This window comes from Martes martes (assembly GCF_963455335.1).
Source record: "Martes martes genome assembly, chromosome: 13".
NCBI lineage: Eukaryota > Metazoa > Chordata > Mammalia > Carnivora > Mustelidae > Martes > Martes martes.
In genome coordinates, this window is record NC_137901.1 from 45788200 (window position 1) to 45805539 (window position 17340).

General features: G+C 35.4%; 1 protein-coding gene across 1 annotated transcript in view; it reads left to right on the forward strand.

The window, feature by feature from the left end:
• Window positions 1-17340, forward strand: part of ZNF521 (zinc finger protein 521) — a 275165-nt gene that overhangs the window by 127066 nt on the left and 130759 nt on the right. The window lies entirely within an intron of this gene.

The window sequence follows — 17340 nt, forward strand, 5'->3', positions numbered from 1 at the left end:
ACATGTGGAACAAAGGGGGCATAAAAAGAGAAATTAAAAGTACTTAGAACTGAAAAAAAGCTATATTAAAAACCCTGCGAGGTAAAAACAAAGCAACTCTTAGAGGAAAACATTGTTATACCATAAGAATACATATTAGAAAAAAATACATGTTAGAAAATTTAAAAAGGCATGATATCTGTAAGCTAAACATCCAGCTCCAGACACTAGAAACAGAACAACAAAACAAGCTCATGAAAAAATAGGAGAGAAGAAGATAATGCAAAGTGCAAAGATAATGAAATGGAAAACTGGCAACAAGGAAGCCAACAAAGTAAAAAACCACTTTTATGACAAGACTAACAAAATTGATAAACTTCTGATGAAATTAATCAAGTTAAAGAATAACAATAAATAATATTAATAATGAAAGGGGAGCCATAACATCATATATGCAATTTTAAAAGATACTAGGAGAGCCACTACACCTTCCACAATGACTGAAATAAAAATGAATGCAAAAATCTTTATTTTCCAAGAATGGAGAGCAGTTGGGACTCTCTTACTTTACTAGGGGCAGTATAACTGTGCAAATGCTTTAAAAATACTGCTGGGCAGTATATACTAAAGTTGAATACAGGCCGACTCTATAAGCCACAAATTCTGCTCCAAGGTCTACATCTAAGAGATGCGAGTGCAGATGTTTACCATGCGTTATGAACAGGAATATTTATAGTGGATTTTACATATAAGCTTCAAGCTAGAGTCAGTCAAAATGTCTGTCAAATAAAATGAATAAATTCATTCATATAATGGTGTGAACTCATTCTGTTCACACAATGGAATACTACACAGCAATAAAAGGGAATGAACTACTGTTAAATAACAAATCTCGGGAACTCATATACACAATGTTGAAAAAAAGGAACCAAGTACCTGCTAGTACATGACTCCGTTACTATGAAATGTAACAATAGGCAACACTAATCAGTGGTGATCAAGGTCAGAATGGGATGGCATGGAGTTGGAAGGGGCAAAAGGGATTCTTCTGGGTGCTAGAAATGTTCCATATCTTGATCTATGTGGTGATTACACTGTTACATACATATGTAAAATTTCATTAAGCAATACCTTTAAGATTATAGTTTAGTATATATATGCTATTTCTTAACTTCAAATTTTACTTTAAGAAAATCCAAAATGCACAAGATAAAAAAAAATAAGAAAATATTATGAATAATGTTGTACTAATAGCTGGATAAATGGGATTATATGGAAATGATCTTAGAATAGTATGTCACCAAAGCTGGCTCAAGATAAAAAAGAGAGAAGTAGAAAATTCCATAAACATTAAAGAGTTTAATAAGTTGTTGAAAACCTCCCCACAAAGAAAATACCAGAACATACACATAATTCCATACCTGTGCCAGAAAATACAAAAAGAAGGGTCACTCCATTTAATAAGCCCAGTATAATCTCCATATTAAAACCAGACAAAGATAGTAAAAGAAAAATTTAGGTGACTTTACATTAAAAAATGTAAAAAAAAGAACATATTAACAAACTAAGTCCACTATGTTAAAAGAGTTTATATTATATTAAAATGGGTTTACCACAAGAATGCAAGGTGGGTCAATCTCAACAAATAAAGTGATTGAATTCACCACATTGGCAGTTTAAAAGAGAAAAATTATATGTTTATCTCAAGAGTTGCAGAAAAATCTAAATTCAACATATTTTCATGATTAAAAAGAACACTTGGAACAGGCAGGGATTTTCTTACCCTAATAAAGAATATTTGAAATATTATTTTTGGCAAGCAAAATAATAATTTGGCAATAATAATAATTAGTGGAGAAGTTTCAATGCAATTATTAGTTCATAATAAAATAACTAATAAGGCCTGTTCATTGACCTAGCCAACAATGTAACATAAAATAAAAATGAATTTAAGTATAAAAAAGGAGGGAGCACTAAAACTGAAAAGAAGCAAATCAAACTGTCATTTGGAGGTCTTATTTGTATATAAAACAATATTGAAAGAATCTAAAGACAAATTATTATAATGAATGAAACTTTAGTAAATTTGCTAGATACCAAATCAACTCCTATAGGTCAATTAGATTTTTATTCACCAGCAAAAAAGTGGAAAAAAAAAGTTGTAAAATCATTCCATTTATAATAGACACAAAAATTGGTTTACTTAGAAATAAATCTTGTAAGATGTTCAAGATGTTTATGGAGAAAAACGGTAAAACATTATTGGGAGATATTTTTAAAGACTTAAATAATGATCATGCATAACTCTCTCATGGACAAGAAGACTCAATACTGTAAAGTTATCAAATATCCCTAATTTAATCTATAAATTATAGCTACTCCAATGGAAACTTCAACAGGTTTTAAAATATACTTTTTTATGTTCTTACTTTCTGGAACTGGACAAGCGGGTTCAAAAAGGTATATGAAAGAATGAAAGGTGAAGAATATAAAGATTCTCTTATCAAATAAATTTTTAAAAAGGGGGGTGCGCCTGGGTGGCTCAGTGGGTTAAGCCTCTGCCTTCGGCTCAGGTCATGATCTCCGGATCCTGGGATCGATCCCCGCATCGGGCTCTCTGCTCAGCAGGGAGCCTGCTTCCCCCTCTCTCTCTGCCTGCCTCTCTGCCTACTTGTGATCTCTGTCAAATAAATAAATTAAAAAAAAAAAAAAGATTCTCCTGAAGAAAAAGAACAAGCAGAGAAGGATTTGTCCTACTGTGCATGCGATTTATAATGAATCTGCAGCAATTTGGATGATGTGGGATTAGTCCACAGAACAAAATAGAGGTTCTCCAAGAGATACTAGACACATGAAAACTCAACATAGATTATAGCCATCTTTGCACATAAGTGAGGGAATGGATGGAGTATTCAATTTATTATCTATATGGAAAAAACAAAAAGAATACTCACATGTGTAAAAATGTGTGAAAAACATAACTGTAAATCATTTCGGAAAAAAAATATGAAGAATATTCTTATGACTGTAGGTTGGGAATGATATCTCAAATAGTGCCGAGACAATATAAATCACAAATAAAATATCGCAAATGATATGCTCATCTACCTTAAAAATAATAAGTTGTTTACTAAATGTTACTATAGAATGAGCAAAAATGAAAGCTATGAGATGATAAAACATTTATAACACATGGCTGAGAAAACTATTAGTTTCCTAAATATGTAGAAAATGGCCACAAATCAATAAGGAAACGCAAACCAACAAATAAGAATATGGGAAACTAACACGAAATGGCATTTCACAAATGGAAAACATGAAGGCTCAGTAAACATGTGAAAATATTTATCCTTACTAATAATATGGGAAATGCAAATTCAGACAGAGAGTAATGGGTTGTCTGGAAAGAACACAGGAAGCTAAGTTGGACACACAGGTGTTTGTTTAATCATTACTCTTTATTATTTATGGTATAAATTCTATTTGTAGGCATTTAATATTTAACATAAAAATCAAAACTAATCAGAACCATAAGTATAAATCAGTATCACTTTAAATAAAAGATAACATACTAATATGATTAATACCAAATAATGTTTTAAAAATTCTAGCTATGCACTTGTACCTACAAAAAGCTAAGAGCCTGAAAAGTGTTCTTTTGTTGTTACCAGAAGATTTATAAGTATTGTAGAGGTATTAAAGACATATTAGCATCACAGTGAGACGTATTTCCTTTGTGTAATCAGAAAGAACAGTATCCATACTTTCCAGTTAAGGTGGTACATATCTCACACTTTGGGGAACATTAGCCTATGGCATTAACTTTTTATTCCTCATTGGGCACTTCAACTTAAAATAACAAGTTTATTAATTTCCTGCTATGTACAAGACATTAGGCTATCAGGTTTGTAAAGAGGATGCTCATTATACAAGTATGGACTTTTTTTTTTTTCAAGATTTTATTTATTTATTTGACAGAGAGAGAGAGATCACAAGTAGGCAGAGAGGCAGAGAGAGAGGGGGAAGCAGGCTCCCCGCTGAGCAGAGAGCCCGATGCGGGGCTCAATCCCAGGACCCTGGGATCAGGACTTGAGCCAAAGGCAGAGGCTTAACCCACTGAGCCGCCCAGGCACCCATAAGTAAGGGCTTTTGAATACACCTCTTTCTCCCCAGTATGGTCCCCTGAGGGTGTATAGTTTACTAGGGAAAGATTAATATATAACAATAACTATATTATAAATTAGAATGGAATATGCGCCGTAATAGAAGAACCACTAAAGTCATTCAGAAGAGGTAGCAAATAATGAGGCAGAATTAGCTTTGCTGATATCTTTGCGAAGAGCAAACAGATTGGACGAATTTCCAAAGCAAAAGTCCCGAGGCAGCAGTGTTCCTGGCTGGCTGAAGGAATAGCAAGGGGCCAGCATGGCAGGAGCTCAGGGAGCTGGAGAGGGTGGAGGCAGGGCTTGGCTGGGTATCCTCCATGTTTCTCCCGAGAGTTCCTTACACAGGAGAGGTTCCTAATAAACATTCGTAAATGTTTGAAACCTGGTGATTAAACAGAAACAAAGAAGGGGACATTTCTCTGAGAACTAAATGGTGATACAGTTTCTTCCAACCGCACATAAATAGGACATTAGACTCCTCATAAATATGTGACATTGTATGTAGTTCGTATCGTACAGAGATTGAATGGCAGGTGAGATCCTGTAAGAATGATTTATTTTGTTGAATCAAACATTGTATGACACAAGTCGGTCTTCAGCTGAGTCTGAAAGTTTTTTGTTATTCAGAGATTGCCACTCTAGGTGTAGGGAGTTTAAACTTAGGCCACATAACATAGGAAAAGAAAATATTGTGCTTAAAAAAAAAAAAAAGGAATGCAAATAACAGTTGATAGAACTTTCTGTGTCATCTAACCAGTCCTTCCTAAGCTTCCGTTCCTTCACTGCTAGCATGGGCATAATCCAGATTTTGCCTGCTTTATAGGGTTACTGTGAAGAGCAAATGGTATATGTATGTACAAAAACCCTTCGCAAACAGGGAGCACACAGCAAATGTTGCATTTGGTACATCAATTCTGTACTATCCAGTAAGTCTACACATATCCCATACATGCATGCATACCTTCATATAATATATATATGAAATGTTTTCAATTAACTTATTATTGTAATTGAGGATCATTTCATCTAATACTAAGTCTATGGATTATTTGGTCAAAATGAATCCAAATAAGTCATCACACTTCCACAAAGTTGGGAAAATAGAAAAGCATAATCAGATAGTAAAACAAACCTAGAAGCAGTGAAAACCAAAGAATAAACAGAGTGTAACAACTACAAAGACAAAAACATTACTTTATTTGCTTGAGGTCAGAGATCGTGTCAGGCGACAATAAATACAAAAGGTAACAAAAACATGTAAATAGATGAGTTCATAGGTAGAAGAAGCAATTGTAGATAAGAAATGGAAGATTTTCAGTAGTGCTGTTGGGTTGAAACATCATGGAGAACAAAGGAACACAAAAAGTATTGGGGAAATAATATATAAGAAAAGTAAAAATTATAAATGAAAGGCATACTAAGTGAATCCCAAAATGAGACATTTCCCCCTAACCTCAAGAAGCAAGTGAATAGTGTGAAAAGCAGTTAATCTTAAAAAGCTATTATTTGCTTGCCTGAAACCCACCGGCAATGTTCTCTAGGGATCAAATATATTTACGTTCTGCAGAAAGGAAAATGGTGAAAATATTGTGGGGTGTTTTTTGTTTTTGTTTTTGTTTTTTGGATAGGACTTGTAATTTAGATGCATGACCCCTTATTTTTAGAATAGAATGCTATATTTAAAAATCACTAATAAGTAAGTGATTGAGGGAGGTTTCAAAGCACAGATCTGCCATGATTTAGAAATCAAAGTGCTACTGGTAACCCTAACCTGACAAAGTCTGATGTTAACATTTCCCTTTTAAGTTAAGTCTAAGGATCATCTCGGGTACTTTATAAGTTTGGATAGCAGTAAGGAAGCAAAATGAACTGTAATAAAGTTTCTTGATGAATACATGTCCAGAAATAACAGAATTTAATTTTGAATAGGGACCACATATTTAACAAGGATCATTCTTTAAAAAAAAAAAAAAAAAAAAAAAAAAGTAAGGGGTGGAACAGAAAGCAAGGAGGAAGGGTAGACAGGAGGCAAGACTAAATGGGTAAATGAGGTAGCTGACAGGAAGCCCTTCAAGCTTAATGGCTAGACCTACTAGGATTGGAAAATTGACATCGTTTGGTGGGAGACAGATCCTATCAGCGCCAAGAGGGGGTCTGGATTGATAACATTTTGTTATACCAAATTTAAATAATTTGAAAACAGACCTTCCATAACATGCATGCTATATAATTTGGATCAGTTTGTGTCTAGTGCATTCATTCCTTCTACAGTTACTGAGTTTCAGACCTGTGACACACATTGTGCATAGACACTGGGCCCACAGTGACGAGCAGATAAGTATTATTTCATGTTTCTCTTGGCAAAGAATTAAACCTCCAAAAATCAAATATACCCTCAAATAGTGAATCATATTCATATTAAGATGGTGAGGAGTTGGCAGGATTAGAATTGGAATATTCTCAATGGTCTAGTAAGGATATTCAACAATAAAATTCTAAAATGTCTTTTAAAATAATGACTGATTTATCACCCGTACTGTTAAGGAACGTCTAAAAAAGAAATTACAGTGCTTGCCTTGCACAGATCCTCTAAAAAATGTCGGATTTGATATTATAATCCTTTTCCTAGCACTTTCCCCCTCATATTCTTTATTGTGGAGCGGTGTTCTCATGGAGCAGAAGTCCTGTTGAGAAAGGGCGCCATATTTTCTCAGGTTACATTCTTGGACATTTTTTATATGGGAAGTCTGTAGCTTTGTAAAATATATTATCAACAAGGATTATGCAGAGAGAGCTTTTTGAAGTCTATAGTTTAATCTTTCTGGGATAATCTGAAGGGGGACTGGAGGGTCTTATGTGGTTGTGTGATGCAGAATGTAGGTATGTTTCGTGGCAACAATCTGGTTCCCCCCAATAAATTTCCCTGAAAACACTTACTCTTGGGTATACTTATAAAAAGCCCAAATCAATTCACTTCTGTATAGTTCATGCACTCCTTCACAAATAACCCCTGTCAGGCAGTGCACTGGGTACTGGAGCTGAAGGAGAAATAAGACATTGGTCCTTAAGTGACAGGAAGCCTTGGAATATAATGCGAATAGATGTTTTGAATATAATTCCATGCTGAAAGAATACACTGGGAAGCGAGAACCCACAGAGAAGGCCAGGACCAGCCGTGGAGACATGGTCCAGTGCTAAGAGGAGCCTCAAGTTGGAAGCACAATGGAGAGCCAACTGGGCAAGAGTTAGCGGTTCCTTTTGGTAAATGTGCCCCCCGCCCCATACAGGATGGCTGTGTTTATGGCCCTCCGGAGTTTGATGCTTGCTCTGTGGGTCATTTTCTGTGCATTCCAGACAAGGATACTTCATCTCTTTGGGATGAAGAAATTGCGATAGTCTCCTGCGTCCCTTTCAGTTCTAGAACTGTTACTCTGTCTAAGCTTGTACTAGTACTTTGGAAATATGAAGAATATGTGAACATGTTATTCTTTTATTTTAAAGGATGCTTTTTGGAATGATGAATGAGGAAGAGTTTATATATCCTAATAAGTTCAGTTAAAACAAGGGGCTCAAAGAACTTGGCCACTTTCACATTTGTATATGTTGTAGCCACACAGCAGGATTTAGAAAATGGTCAAGGAAACAGTCAAGGAAAAAAGTCAAGAAAAAGTCAAGGAAACACACCTCCATTTTAAAAAAATTTAGTGCCAAAGAGTACAAACAACGAGACACCTGCAGTGTTGCGTGGGTGTAATTGCTAACAAGCTTTTTGGAGCAGGTGGGGGTTTTAGAAGCAATTTGAAGGAGATGAGAAAGGTAGTCTGACATGTCTCAGTAGGGAAGCTGTTGGAATGGAAGGGATGGACGAGAGAAGGCAGAACACAAAATGAAAGCAGGGTGAAAGGCAGAACCAAAAAAGAGAAGAGGACGAAGAGCTGAGAAGGAGGACCCGAGGTAGGGTGCTCCAGTGGAAACAAGAGTAATGGAGGACAAGGTAATTTGGGCACACACAGGGTAACTGGAATGACCCAAAACCAAGACAAAGACATTGTATAGATAAGACAGACACAAAACTGCCAGAACATGCAGTATTCTTTTGACAGAAGAATAGCTAGAAGGATAGATCGGGAAAATATAAACAAAGGAGAATAAGCAGGACTCCACAGGAGCCTTCATCTGAAGGGACGAGGGAAGAAGCAAAGATTTTTATTGTGCAATGAACCAGTATGACTCCTTCACACATTAATTTATTGTGTGGAAAGAGTGATGTTACAAATTGCGGTGAAAACAAGGCGGGTAAGACAGAGCCCTACACCTACCCTGAGAGAGCTTACAGTCCTTGAGGAGATAAATCAGTTTTACTGAAATAATTCTGATACAACATGTAATGAATTCTAAGAGAATCAAAAAGAAACTTCTATGATTTAATATTAGATAAAATTTCTTCTCTATGTTATCCTTTAGATACGTATGGTGAGTCTCTAATAAATGGTACGAGTACTCATTAAGTATTAACAAACCTTCCCTTGGGGGCAGAAGTTACACACTTCAGAAAATGTTTCTTAATGGATTCCAAAATATATTTTTCTCGCTCACAAAACTTCCTCCATGTTTTGGGGAGGATTGTAAATCATATTACTAACTTCCGGCATTGGATTGCTGCGGACGTAGGGTGGTTTGATGATGTTGGAAGATTCTACTTAATGTTCCTACTTTTTCATTTCTCCAGCTAGGTATCCCTGATATCCACCAACCACACCTCCTCTTTCTGACAACAGTGAGATCGAAGGGAGGTTTCATATGTTTATGGTGGAAAAAATCAGTATATGGTTGGAATGATTGATGGGAAAAATAGACTATAATTTGGTATAAGGCAAAAATTTTGACTCCTTCCTTTCCTCCTCTCATTTATGTTTATAAAAACTGATTGTTTAAACTCTTGTTCTCCCACTCCCAATTTCTTAGCTTTCTAGATGATATGAATGTACACAAACAGGCAATATAGGAAGTTAACCTGAATCTACTATGAATCATAAATCCTTCCAAACTAAGAACTAACAGTATATTATAACCAGTGGTAACTAGAAGCAAATTCCTGTCCGAACTCAAAGACTCAACACAAGCTTCCAGCGATTTTTTTTTTTAACCTTTACCACAGCATCAATTTAGTCTGTGTTATTCAGTCTCTTCTAATTCACTGATTTCTGGTGCTGGGTTGAGGGTAGAGAAGTTTTCAGGCAGAAATAGTCAAGGTGTAGGTAGCAGCTTAGGAATGAAGGGGCTGGGTGTGGGATGCCTCACTTGTCCATTGGATAGTCAATAACCGAAATGTACTGACTGCCCATTTTATGGACAACACTATAAGGAGATTGACTGACGTACATTTGCTATGGCATAGAATAAACAGCAACTGAACACATCCTATTTAACGAGATCGTCTAGACGAAGATCTCTTGCCCAGAGGGTCTCAGTGATCTGTGTAGTGGAGGAAATAAGCTAGGTCTCTTGGAAGAGCCTCCAAATTCTGAATCAGGAGAAATCAGAGGAGTGGAGAGGAATAAGGCTAAGAAAGCATCTCTCTCCCTGAGGAAAACTTGGGCTCAGATTCATGGTAATTACTCCATTTTTGACACTGGGTTTTGTTTTTTAGTGAGTAATAGCCAGAATTTTTTTTTTTTAAATCTCAATTGTTTTCTAGCTTTTGACTATTGATGATACTATTGAAAATAAGATATTATAAATTACAAAGGTATTTTATTTACTATTCAAAAAGAACCCAAGAAAAGTGGGGGGAAAATGGTTGGGCTTTTTTACCCCCGATTTCAAAGTTAATGGTAGCTTAAATGTGTATCTTTATGGAGATTTGGATTTATTTGTAAAAACTAAGTATGTTTTCATTTTGAATTCCAAGGGGCCTATGCAGAGTTTATCTAAAGTTAAAAGAAAAAATTGCAACTTAGTCATTTAAAACAAAAATCTTCTATTTTTTTGTCTTTCTCCTCTTTTTTCCTGCCCAGTCAGTTGGCCAGAGCAATATTATTTTGCCCTGCTTCTGTTCAGAATTGCCTTCCTCATTCCACCAAATATCCCATTTGAGTGTGAACACTTGCCTGGCACATAGCAGGCACTTTGTAACTTAGTTTTGACTTCAGGGAAAATGTTCCCATTTTCAGATCTCGGATAAAGTCCTTCCTCTCCCAGGAAATTCTTCCTGACCCTTGTGGACCAAGTTCATCTGTCCCCATCTGAGGTGTCTTAGCGATCTTCTCTTTGCCGTGCACTGACGGGCAGTTGGTCTTGAACTGCTTTGCCATGTAATTTCGGCAGAATACTTATGTAACCATTTAATATTTGTGTGTGTTCTCTCCCCATTTATATTGTAACTCCTTGAGTTTAGGAATCATGTTTAATATCTCTTGGTTACTGAGCCCTTAGCACAAAGGGCTATGTGGTCTTTAATCTCAGGACATTAACCACATCTGTAAGACAATAATGTCCTTCTTTTAACTACCATGAGAGCACACTACAGAAAATCCACGCCGGTGTTTTTCAGTGAATTACTCAGGCGAACTTTTCCTCATTAGTAGCTCCCATTACTTTTCACCTTTTCTTCCCCCCTCTCTGTTCTGACTTATTTTCACACAAATTCAGAATTACCTGGAAGTTATCCAAACTAAATTAGTAAAATGTCTGAACTACTGAGTATTTGTAGAAAGCTGTAGGTTTATTATTTTCGCTCACACATAATATTCATTTGCTTGCCAACAAAATACTGCCAAGTAAAGGTGCTGCTGATCTTAAATATATGTCTCACTTGTAATTAATGTATTCGTTCTCGGAATGATAGTGCTATAGCCCTTGAAAAGAGTTTTTTGTTTTGTTTTGTTTTGTTTTATTTTGTTTTTCCTAACTACCTTTTTACGTGCTCTGTCTTCCTCCTCCCCACCCCCTAACCCTGTCACAAATTTCTGATATTCTTTATGCTATTAATTTTTAAACCTTTATTTAACAAACATTTGTTTAACCTTATGTTAATTGCCATAAAATTTAAATTAGTCGATTCTAGCTTGAAGAAATTTTAATATGGTTTCAAAGTCCACATAAAAGAGTGAGAATTAATCTTTGACAAGCAACTTTGTTGTGTCAGACAGTTTATATAGTATTCCATTCCGTCTCCATAATAACCTGTCAAGTAAAGAGTAATAAAGGTAGTTACTGTTTAATGCAGGCATGCAACATGGTAGGCGTGGTACTAAGCACTTTTGCATAGTTCTCACTTGCTTCTCACATCAGCTCTTAAGATGTAAGTTTTATTGGTTTTAATTTACAGAGAAGGGTACTAAGACTCAAGGTCATTAAATCATTTGTCACACAACTAAATGATGAAGTCACAAAATAGCAACTGATTGCAAAAAGAAGATTCTAAAGTTGTTTTCCTATTAAGGCTGCTGAATATGTTGGGAGTGGATTATTTTGTAGCATAATTAATGCTGCAAACAACATCCTGGTTTCAGAGGGTCCTGACTGAATCTGGGACTGGCTCTTCTTTGACGGCCACTGCCTACGTTTGGGGCTGGTGATAGAGAGGGGGCTGAACTGTGGGACATCCTTGAGAAATGGTTCTGTAACATCATGCTTTGCTGCTCTAAACATATGATGACCATAGATAAAACATAGATAACCAAATGGACATAGTCAGGTTCAAAACAATTCTCCATCTTTGAGATCCAGGAACCAAATTTCAGAAGTGGTTAGGACTGAAACCAGGATTCTGTTGGGTTCTACTCCAGAAGTGGTAATTAGATCTAATCTCTGTGGGACAAAACTAAACCTGCTACTTCAAGCAAAGCAAGGAAGAAACTTCATCGCTTACAATAGGAGACTGGGGGAAAAATAATTCTATTGTTGATCCATACCTGGTATTAGAATTTTTTAGCTGGAGAGTTAAAGGGGCAAGAAGAAAGATACACTTTTATGACTTAAAACTGAATTAGCTATTGCTGGCTCTGTGATTCAACTAGCAATGTCCTCTACATCCCTGTAGCACATCAGATATACAGGAAATGCCTCATGAGACCTAGCCTGGTCTAGGAATCTGAGATAGGCTGGTAGAAACAATGGCAAAACTATTAGCAATGGAAGAATGAGCGTATAGAAAAAAAAATCTTTCACTACAAAGGACTTCAAACCAAGATTCCAAAATATGTGAATGATTCCAAAATAAAAGCCACAGACAAACAAAAATGCCAGCTGTTATGATACCAAGATTCTACTCCAGAGAAAATTAATTAAATGGACCAGTCTGACAAAGACTTTAAATAAGTATGTCTAGAAGCTCAGAAAGATAAATGAAAGTATGGTTTCTACTAAAACGAGTGACAAATTATGAAGTAAATTCAAGTATAAAGAAAGCAAGAGCACTTGTGTTTAAAATTAGGAATGAAAAATAGTCATTCAAGTAAAAGTTTCCATAGATAGGATAAACTCTAGACTGGAGACCAGTGAAGAGAGAATTCGTGGTTTGTAAGAGTGCAGAGAATCACCTAGATCAAAACAGAGGGACAAACTGACTTCTAAAATATGCATTAAAAATGGTTAAGATACATAGAGGTGAAATCCAGATGCTCCTATATTGCCTAATTGGAGTTCCAGTAGAAATGAATGGAGGCTGTGTGAGAGATACATAGAAACTGAAGAAAACTGAAGCAAACAATAGCAGAAATTTTTCAGGATTGGAGACATACCATAAGCTCTCAGACTGAAATTGTTCTTTCAGTTTTCAGTAGGACTGATAAACAAAAATATATGGTTAAGAACATGGCAAGAAAATCTCAGGACACTGAGAGAGAAAAGAAAATCTTGAAGTCCAATAGAGGACTTGGATGGAAGCCATTTCCGCCCTCTGGATTTTAGTTAAAGGCCTGGTACTGGAAGCTTATGCTGAAGGTGGCTAGGGAGGGTTTTCTCACTCTGATACCATCCCTGGCATTGTCAAAGCCCAAAGCATCACATAATTGTAAGGAAAGTCTTCTTTCAAAATGTGCCCAAAATGCCACTGTATGTTTACCTGCAAATGATCACAGTATAAACTGTGCTAAAACCCAGTAAGTGGGAGGCAGGGTGGGGTACCAGACTTAGTTCTGGTATCCATAATCCGAATGAATTAGTACATGTCACTTCATCTGTAAATGAGGATAATAATCCCTCCTTTATCAGCTCTCACAGTTTTGTTGCAAGTGAATTTTATGTATATGAGCTCTTTATAGACTTTATAGACAATTGGAGGAAACTATTATTTCTTTATGATAGAAATGAATATAAGCTATGGTTTTTTGACCTCTTAGAGTTTATACATTAGATTTATAAAAAGCAAGTAAGCAAGAAAAACCCTCACAAAAAATACAAAAAAATTTTGCAAAGATGTTTGTAACACCTCATCACAGATCATTTTGGGTGTACATCAAGTGTGGGGGTTTAAAATGAACCAAAGGGGTGGGTTTAATCAGGTTATGTTTAGTGTTTTAAAAAATGACATATTATGAATTATTCTATCCATTTATTCCCACTTTTTGTTATGAAAATATTTAAGCATGTACCTTAAATAATTGCTAACATTTAACTACATTTACTTTATCTGTATTTGACTATTTTTTTCTGAATATCTGGAGGTAAATTGTAAACATCATACCACTTCACCCCTAAATATCCAGTATGTCTCCCCTAACAAAAAGGATATTTATCCACATAACCATAATACCACTGTCACATCCAAGAAAGTTAACAGTAGTAATTACCCAATATCATTTTATAACCAGCTGAAATTCAGTTTTCCTCAATCTCTTCAGAAACCTTTTTAGCTGTTTCTCCCCAAATCAGAATCTACACATTACTTTTACACACACACTACATTTATTAGTTGTCCTTTTAGTCCCTTTCACCTGAGAACAATCTTCCCACCTTTTTCCCCCTCTGTGACATTGGCTTTTTGAAGATAACAGGCTAAGAATATTTTTGATTGATGTTGAAGAATACTTTGGATCTGTGTACTCCCCTCCCCCTGGATACTGCTTGTTCCTCTGTCCCTGAATTTCCTGAAAACTGGACTGCTTGTCCAAAAGCTTGATTAGATTCAGGTATACATTTTAGATGAGAGTACTTTATTATGATGTATTATACTCCATATCACATCACAATGAGAGACACATAATGCCAGGCTATTTTATTAGTAGTAATATTAAGCTAAGTAGTCTGGTTGCAGTGATTACTCCCAAATAAATCCACTGTAAAGGTACATCTTTCTCTTTGTACTTATTAAAGGATAAAAATTGAGTATCTCCAGAATAACCTTTCTCTTAAGAGTTTTAGCATCCATTAGTGGGTATCCTGGGCTCCTTTATTTGGCATTGCAAAATGGTGGATTTCTAATTCTGTCCTCCCTTCTACAGAGAGTCTTTCCTAAAGAACTTTTCCTCATCAAATAGGCATGAACTACATTTCCTCCTAAAAAAGCTTAGTGCTTCTGTGCCTTTAATTACTAATTTTCAGAATAAGAGATTTATGTAATAGTCACTTCCAATGGTGGCAACTAAGATTTTTTTCCCTTTTCTGGTTTTAAGGGTTACTATGAATGCAATGATTTTTATTTATAGTCAGTTTTCTTAAAGTCAGATTTTTTTGTTTAAAAAAATCAAAGCAATTTATAACTGCAAAGTATATATTATTTTATGTTATTTTTTTGCTTGCTGAGGCTCAATGTGAAGCCTAAGTCCTAATGGAATGTAGTTTGAGGGGGGGGGGAGAGGGGCTAATCAGAATAATGTTTTTTTTAAAGTATACATTATTAAAGATCCTAATCATTTTTTTTAATTTATGAGATGCTCTTTTCTGAAAGTCTCTGAGTACCTTAACCAGAGTATAACTAAAAACAAGAATGTCAAAAAGGCACATTTAAATTGTTCTCAAAATCAATCAAAAATAATGAGGTGCTGGGAAAAAGTTGTATCCTTGATAATTACATCTATCAGTATCAGAAAACAAAAGAGAACAATCAGGAAATGACAACCCCACTCCCAAGTAGCACATTAAAAAAGGCTAATGAAAAAAAGTCTCTTTTAAAAATTGTACTAAATTAGCATTTCAAGTAAATTGACAACTTAAGCGTTGATAAAGGCCAATCTGGGGCCCAAACAATGGAAGTTCTGTTTCTACTGTTATATGCTTTTAGAAGAAATGATCTCACTTGACTTTTTTGTTGTTGTTGTCTTCTATATAAATGGAAGTAACTGTCCTAAGGGAGGTGACAGTCCTCCTGTACTCCTTATGGGTCAAGACAACCCCGGAGTACTGTGCTTCATTTGGGTTTCTGTTTCTTAAAAGGTTGACCTGGAAGAGAGGAACCAGGATGGTGAAAATTGTTCAAAGTGTTTCTTACAGCATCCCTCTGTTCTCAGTCTGAAAAAGGGGTAACGTAATTGTCTTTTTAGACAAGGGATCTGACCTGGTCTTTGTAGCTCCTGAGCCTAGAGTTGGGACCTATAACTGAAAGTAGCAGAAAAGCAGATTTGGGTCTAGAATTAGGAAGAAGTCCCTTACAAACTCAGCCATACAGAGCTGGAGTGGATTTACCTCCAAGCGATTGAGCTCCCCAAGGCCAACCAGCATTGTTCAGAGGTTATAATCACTTTACTTAAAGATGGTGTATGGGTGGGCAGGGGTCTCTCACATATTTTGCTAAGAGTCTATAATTGTAATAAAGATGCTTTAAAGGTCATTTAAAATTCCTTTTTAGAAAAGAAATAGAAGGTAAAAATGAATTTTCTATCATGGCTTTGAAAAAACACCTTAACACATCCCAATTTACATGTCATTGCTTTGTATTTGGGAAGTGTGGGCTGTGTGCAGAGGCAAAGTTCAAACTACAGCATTTTAAGATCATGGTACATTGTTTTTGATAACATGAAATTCTTACTTCACTCAGCCCCAAATCGAGGAGCTTATAAATAAGAACATGACTTCGTTAATAAGAATAGAACGTAACATTTTAGACACTGTCTTAAGAGTAGAATTAGTATTTGAATTATCAGCAGTGACAAAAGCATTTTCTTCCAGTGATAAAAGAAAACTTCTGTGCATAGATCATCAGATATGTCAGTTCATTTGGAAGGTAGTAGTAAGTGCTGGTATTTTATTATTTTGGCTTGTCAAGTGATTTTATTCTTTATTATTAGACCAGGAGAAAAAAAGTCCTAGTATACGCCACCAACATATCCATCAGTCATCATTTTTGGAGACAGTTTTCGACATATTGTATGTTTTACTGTGCTAACAAGAGAAAAGACTAGCCATTAAGTTTATGTTTCTTTGTTTTTCAGCAAGGTCACATATCAGGAATAATGCTAGAAGTATGCTAATAAACAATATATAATGTAGGTCATCTGGGAGTAAGAAATATTTTCTAACTAGTTCTAAAGGGAAATATTGTTAAAAAAGGGATAGATGTTATTTACGCAACACATGTTGCTCTATATGTCACCATCAAAAGCATCTTGTAAACAGCTCAGCGCAGTAAATCTTCCTTGGTGATCGTCAGGGTTTTCAACTCAGTATTAGATTTAGATTCAACACACTCAATTCACGATATGCCTAATGGACAAAGCCTGCTAGATAATTTAGAAAGGTTCCATTGGAAATAGGCCAGCTCTTCTGTGCTTTATGGGGAATACTACTATCCTGTGTTGCAGAAGTTAATACTACATTAAGTGATGATAATTAAGAAAATCTCACATTAACAGCATTTGTAATTTTAATGGCTTATGAAGTGATGCTAAATTTTTGTGCTTGACTTTGATTCTGTCGAGTTCTTTAAAATTAATGGCAATTTACAGACTGATATTTTTTATTGCTTCCATTAGTGAAAACAATTTTATACAACTGCAAATGAAATGATAATCCTGTAAGAATGCCTTAACAAAGTGTCATTTTATAAATGTCATTTTCTCACATTTGGGAGATTTCAAAATGGTTTATTTTGTTTTCCAAGATGGTTTTTAATTATAAGTATCAGGTTTCATCGTAAAGGAGTTTATGTAGCTGTATTCTGGAAAACATAACCAATACTTTATTTATTGAGTTCATCTTATATGTACTGAGCCATATAGGGGACACAATGATAAAGATGTGAAGTCATAAAGGCTGC